A 7,500-nucleotide genomic window follows, 5' to 3' on the forward strand; every position below is an offset into this window, starting at 1 on the left:
GAAGAAAGATACGAACGTGGAGGGAAAATAAGGAAGGAAAGAAAGGTGGACAGACAGACAGACAGACAGACAGATAGACGGACAGAAGGTTGGATAAACATTTAGTTCAGTAGCAGATGTATTTACATATAGAAAGTAAGGAACACCTAACCTAACCTAACCTTACTTTATCTAACCTAACCTATCCATACCTTACCTTATCTAACCTTACCTAACCTAACCTTACCTAACTTAACCTTACCTAACTTAACCTTACCTAACCTAACCTAACTTAACCTAACCTAACCTTATCTAACCTTACCTAACCTTACCTAACTTAACCTTACCTAACTTAACCTTACCTAACCAAACCTTACCTAACCTAACCTAACTAAACCTAATCTTACCTAACCTAACCTAACCTAACCTAACTTTACCTAATCTTACCAAACCTAACCTAACCTAACTTTACCTAATCTTACCTAACCTAACCTAACCTAACCTAACTTTACCTAATCTTACCAAACCTAACCAAACCTAACCTAACCTTACCAAACCTAACCTAACCTTACCAAACCTAACCTAACCTAACCTTACCAAACCTAAACTAACCTAACCTAACCTAACTTTACCTTACCAAACCTAACCTAACCTAACCTTACCTAACCTAACCTAACTTAATCTAACCTTACTGTATTACTTTACCTAACTTAACCTAACCTAACCTAACTAAACCTAACATAACTTTACCTTATCTAACCAAAATTTCCCAAGTGTTTGTATTATTATTATTTTCTGTTGTCGATTTGGTAGTTTTTACTAATTTATTTATTTATTTATTTATTTATTTATTTATTCATTCATTCATTCATTCATTTACACATTTATTTATTTATTTATTCATTGATTTTCTCATTCTTGTGCTCACACTCGAAATCTTAAGTTTCTCTCTCTCTCTCTCTCTCTCTCTCTCTCTCTCTCTCTCTCTCTCTCTCTCTCTCTCTCTCTCTCTCTCTCTCTCTCTCTCTCTCTCTCTCTCGAACGAACGAACGAACGAACGAACGAACGAAAACCCTTGAATTCACCCTTTCTTTCTTCCTTTTTCCTTCATTCCTCCCCAGTTACTCTCTCACCCTCCTCCTCCTCCTCCTCCTCCTCCTCCTCCTCCTCCTCCTCCTCCTCCTCCTCCTCCTCCTCCTCCTCCTCCTCCTCCTCCTCCTGCCAGTGTTCTACCCTTCATTCCCTTTCACATTCCATTACGCCGTGTCACGTTAATCCTTTAAGTTCACCTTCCGCATTCACGTCACGCACACCTTGATGTCCTTGCTGTCATGTAAAGATGTGGCGGCTATTTATTTGTGTATGTATTTGTTTCATTTGTTTATTTATTATTTTTATTGTTCGTGTTTTTTTTTCGTTTTTTTTTTCGTTAGTTTTTTTTTTCGTTCCCTTCTTATTCTCCTTTTTTTTTTTTTTGTCTCGTTGTTTCCTTTCCTTAATTTACAACGTTCTCTTATTTAATCGTTTTTTTTTTGTTTGTTTCATTTGTGTATTGTTTTATGTATTTATTTATTTTTATTTCATTTTATTTTTTTTCTTAGTTATTTATTTGTTTTATTTATTTATTTTATTTATTTATTTATTTATTTAAGGTAGGGTAAGATAGGAAAAGTTAAGTATGGTCCTCCTCCTCCTCCTCCTCCTCCTCCTCCTCCTCCTCCTCCTCCTCCTCCTCCTCCTCCTCGTCCTCCGTCACCACCGCCTTGATAGCGTCACCTGTCACCTGGCTGTGTGCCGCCCCGCCCACCACTGCTGATAACACCACTACTGGCTGCCTCCCTTTGCCTTCCTTCCTTCCCCTTCCCTCCCCCTTCCCTTCCCCTTTCTCTGCCTTAATATTACGCCCTATCTATGCTTGGACTCCCTCTAGTTACTGTCCTGACTCGCTCTTGTTTTCTCCCTTTCTCACTTTCTATTTCTCTATATTCATTTTCTCCTATTATTGTCCCTTTTTCTCTCTCTCTCTCTCTCTCTCTCTCTCTCTCTCTCTCTCTCTCTCTCTCTCTCTCTCTCTCTCTCTCTCTCTCTCTCTCTCCTGTTACTTATTTTAGTTTTCTTTTCCTTCCTTGTTCTCTTTTTTTTCTTTGCTCTTTGCTTTCTCCCATTTTTTCTTTTATATTACTGTCATATTTCCTCTTTCCATTCTCGTTTGCTCTCTTATTTTTCTTTTTTTTCGTCTTTTTTTTTAGTTCCCTTGGTTTTTTTTTATCTTTTACTGTTTGCTCCTTTCGTTTTGCTCTCTCTCTCTCTCTCTCTTTCTCTCTCTCTCTTTCTCTCCCCTTCAATTTATCGTTTTGAAATAACTTCTCAGGCGGAATGATTGAAGCAAAACAGTGCCGGGAAGTCTGTTCAAGAGTTACCGTCTCAAGTTTGTGTGTGAAGTGAAGCGAGTGTGAAGGGCTTGTGTTAAAGGCGACGTGACTCATGATTAGGTGAGGACAGGTGAGGTGAGGAAAGGTAAGGGTGAGGTAGGTTGAATTGGATGACATAAGGTTAGGTTAGGTTAAGTCACAAAACGCGCGACTTATGATCTATCTAAAATTTCTTATTTGGGCAGAGTAAACTTAGAATTGTTCAGTGCCTCAAAAACTCAATTCCTCCATCTATCAACTCGACACAACCTTCCAGATAACCATTCCCTCTTCTTCAGTGACACTCAACCCGTCCCCATCTACATGGAACACCCTCGGTCTGTCCTTAACTTATAATCTAAACTGGAAACCTCACATCCGATTCTCATCTCTAGCTAAAGCAGCTTTTATGGGGTTAGGTGTTCTGAGTTGTGTCCGCCAGTTTTTCTCACTCTCCCCAGCTGCTAACTCTCTACAAGGGACTTGCATACGACTCTTAACTTGTCTCAGCCCTGTTCTGTTCACCTTTCTAATGCAAGCGTTAATTCTCAGTCATTCATCCATTTATTTGGTAGACTCTGTAACTCCCTGTCTTCTGTATTTCCTGCTTCCTATGACTTCATTATTTCAAGAGGTAGGTTTTTAAGACACTTATCCTCCGTGTTTTAATTTTCATATTTTGAATCTCTGGGAACTGGCACTCAAGTGGGTCTTTTTCTCCTCATACAATTTTTTGTTGCCCTTGGCCAGAAAAAGGTAGACTAGGTTAGGTCAGGTAGAGTAAGGTTATGTAAGGTCAGGCTAAGTTATGTAAGGTGAGGGTAGGTCAGGTGAGATTAGGTAAGGTAAGGTAAAACTAGGTCATAAGGATACGTTAAGTTAGATTAGGTCAGTTTTTAGTTAGATAAGGTTAAGTTAGAATAGATAACTTATGGTGAGGTGAAGTTAGGTGAGGTTAGATCGGTTTAGGTTAAGTCAAGCCAGGTAAGACAAGGACAGATCAGGGTATGTTAAGTTAAATTAATATTAAGGCAGGCTAGGTTAACTTAGGTGACATTATGCGGCCAGGTCACGTCAGGTTGTGGCAGGCAGTGAATAGGGCGGCCAGACACTGAAGGGCAGAAGTGACCTAGACATTGGGAGGACGAGGGGATCAATAAGCCAAGGACACTGTAGAAGGGCGTGACTCCTCCTCATCCTCCTCCTCCTCCTCCTCCTCCTCCTCCTCCTCCTCCTCCTCCTCCTCCTCCTCCTCCTCCTCCTCCTCCTCCTCTTTAGTTTTTTACCATTTTTTTTAAAGATTCCTTTATGCCATTCTTCTTTCAAATTGATTCTCTCTCTCTCTCTCTCTCTCTCTCTCTCTCTCTCTCTCTCTCTCTCTCTCTCTCTCTCTCTCTCTCTCTCTCTCTCTCTCTCTCTCTCTCTCTCTCTCTCTCTCTCTCTCTCTCTCGAATATTTTCCTCCTCACCCTAATCATTCTCTTCCTTTCCTTTCTTTTTTTCTTGTTCTTGTTTTTCTTTTCAGTTTTACTTTCATTTTTTCTCTTGTTTTCTACGCCTTTTCCCCACTAAAAAACAACAACAGTAGTAGTAGTAGTAGTAGTAGTAGTAGTAGTAGTAGTAATAATAATAATAATAATAATAATAATAATAATAATAATAATAATAATAATAGTGGTGGTAGTGGTAGTGGTAGTGGTGGTGGTGGTGGTGGTGGTGGTGGTGGTGGTAGTATTGATAGCACCGAATAAGGTCCCTGATGAGTTATCGATCCGCAGATGTGTTCAGGTGCGGCTCAGGTGTGCGTGTTCAGGTATACCTTCATTGTTTTCTAATAAGTGTCTTATTTTCTTAATAGTTTTATGGCTACCTTTATTTCCCCCCCCCTTTTTTTCTGTCTATTTTGAAATACTTTGCCTCTCACCAGTTACAAAGGTCACTGGTGATAATTTATTCAGTACAAGTTGTCTGGGTGTTTTTATTTTATTTCTTTTTTATATAGATAGATAATACAGAATACTTATTAAACTGTTACTGTTATCATGAAAACACCTTTGGAAATATTAACTTCCACTACAACCTGCCAAATCTTTCATTCCTGCTGTTTTTCCTCTGGTTAACATTTAGAGTACTGCTAAAAAAAATGGACACAAAAAGGAGATAGAGAGAGAGAGAGAGAATAGAATGTTATTTGTTGTGTTCATTCATTTACTTGTTTGTGTATTTATATTCTGGAATGGGATTACAGAGAATACATAAAACATACAAAAATAAGGAACTGAGATAGACAGATAGATGGGCAGATAGACAGACAAATAGATAGATAGATAGATAAATGAGCAGACAAAGATAGCTTTCATATTAACCATTACAATACGTAACTTAAGACGTAACTGACCTCACATTAACTACAACAATACATAAAAGATAAACAACAAACCCACATTACCTATCACGATACTTCACAATACATCACACCAGCCACTTCACAGACACAGACTGCTCCACTACTCTTGATAACCTTGCACTCCAATCCCTCCCCTCTCGTTGCCTCCACATCCCCATCCACCACCCCGCACCTCAGCCTTGCCTCCCCACGTCTCCCCGTCAGGCCACGCTCACTTACCACACCTGACAGAGCAAGCCATGACCACGCGCGCCGGTAAATGATATAATAACTCTTGTGATTGGTGGAGTGATAGTTTAGAGATTGTGAGAAGAAAATATTAAGGTTTTCAAGAGTTTTTTTTTTCGTGATTCTTCCCCCGTAAATGTAGGCGACTTAAGACGTGTGTTTTGAAGGCTTCCTCTTCCAACACGACTTTTCCCAAGGCCACAGAGGGAGTTTGTCGTGTTATCAGGAGTGTTTTGGCGTTAAATGTGCTAGATTTATCGAAGGCTGTCACGAAAACAGTAGTAGTAGTAGTAGTAGTAGTAGTAACAACCTAATTTAACTATTCTAACCTAAGCTAACGTACCCTAACCTAACCTAGCTTAACTTAATCTAGTCCGTCTTTATTTAATCTATTCTAGTGTTTCTCTACTTAACCTAATCAAGTCTATCTGCTTCATCTAACTTAACTTGGCCTAATCTAACATAAGCTAACCATAACGCAACCTAACCTAACATAACCTGACTTGACTTGACCTAACTTAACGTAACACAACCTGACTTTATCTGACCTAACGTAATCTAACGTAACCCGACCTAACCTAACCTAACCTAACCTAACCTAACCTAACCTAACGTAACCCGACCTAACCTAACCTAACCTAACGTATTCGATCTTAACTGAAACCACATCACACCACACGAAATAAAAAAATTAAAAAAAGCCAGAAACACGACACGTCAAGGCCTCCTTCTCCTCCTCCTCCTCCTCCTCCTCCTCCTCCTCCTCCTCCTCCTCCTCCTCCTCCTCCTCCTCCTCCTCCTCCTCCTCCTCCCGTGTCCTTTCTTATTTCCTGGCCTCGAATCCCGCCAAGGTGTGTCGCGCAGGTGCTCTCTCTCTCTCTCTCTCTCTCTCTCTCTCTCTCTCTCTCTCTCTCTCTCTCTCTCTCTCTCTCTCTCTCTCTCTCTCTCTCTCTCCGTGTTTTATTGGTGTTTCTCTGGGTTAGGATTTTTGTTTTATTTATTTTTTTATCAGTTTTCCCTTTTCCTTTGTCTTGCGCGTTTTTTGTTTTTTGTTTTGGTTTCTTTGTTTTTTTTTCTCTTATTATTATTATTGTTATTATCGTGTACTTCATCCGTGCCTTTGTCTTTATTTATTTTTTTATTTTTTTCATTTTTGTATTTACTTAATTTTTTTTTTTTATTTCGACTCATTGATACTTTTTTTTATATTTCATTTTTTTTTTTAATCTTATTTGTGAAACCTTTCCTTCTGTTCGTGCTTGTTATGTATTTATTCAAACATTTTCCATCATAATGTTAAATACTCGTTATTCCGCAACATTTTCTCTTCCTTGTTTTATGTACATTCCTTCAGTGCTTTTTTCGTGTTTCTTCTTCTTCTTCTTCTTCTTCTTCTTCTTCTTCTTCTTCTTCTTCTTCTTCTTCTTCTTCTTCTTCTTCTTCTTCTCCTTCTTCTTACATACTTTTGTTCACTATTGTGTTATATTTTTCCTTAGTCATTTTTCGCATGTTTATTTTATCCTAACTGTATATTTTTTCATCTTCAATGCGTTTCTATGTGTTTTTCATGTGCTTTCCTTCATTATCGTGTTATATTTCCCCTCTTCGCTATTTTTCACTATATGTTTTTTTATTTAACTTCATTTTTTTCTTTACCTCCATTTCCCGTCACGCCAATAACATGATATTTTCCCGCGCCGTGCTGCCGTGACCGCCTGGCTTGTGGCGGCACACGGCGCGGCGCGGCGGTATTTGCCTCAAAGGGGGAAACTGCCGCTTCGTGACGCCCAGGGTGAGACCACATGCGAGGCGGCGATGAATGTGACGCATGAAGGTGAACAGGCCTGGGGACACACACACACACACACACACACACACACACACACACACACACACACACACACACACACACACACACACACACACACACACACACACACACACACTGACGACAATGATGATGATGATGATGATGAGGAAGAAGAGCAAGTTATGTGAGGTAAGGTGAAGGCAAGTTAGGTAAGGGTAAGAATAGGAAAGGCAAGGCTAAGTTAGGTAAGATAAAGTTAGAAGTTAGGTAAGGCAAGGATACGTTAGGTTAGGTGTAGGTGTAGATAAGGAGTTTGGTTAGGTTAGGTTAAGTTAGGTTAGGTTAAGTTAGGTTAGGTTTGGTTAGGTTAGGTTAGGTTAGGAATTAGTTTCATTACATATATTTTACATTCCTATGAATAGAATCCTCTTTTTGTATTATGTAATCTTTATATTCCGTTCATTGGGAAAAGTATCTACCAAACCAACCAGTATTGATTTCAGTCTTGAAATCTTACTACGACTAAAGCTTTATTATAATCGATAGCGTCGTGTCAAAGGAGCCATATAGTGAACTGTCTGTCTATGTCCTGTAACATTTACTTTATATGTAGTGATATGATAGAGACGTAGAGAAGAGACGTGAATGAGATAGTCACCATGGCTC

Source organism: Scylla paramamosain, chromosome 23, assembly GCF_035594125.1.
Source record: "Scylla paramamosain isolate STU-SP2022 chromosome 23, ASM3559412v1, whole genome shotgun sequence".
In the NCBI taxonomy this organism is placed as follows: Eukaryota; Metazoa; Arthropoda; class Malacostraca; order Decapoda; family Portunidae; genus Scylla; species Scylla paramamosain.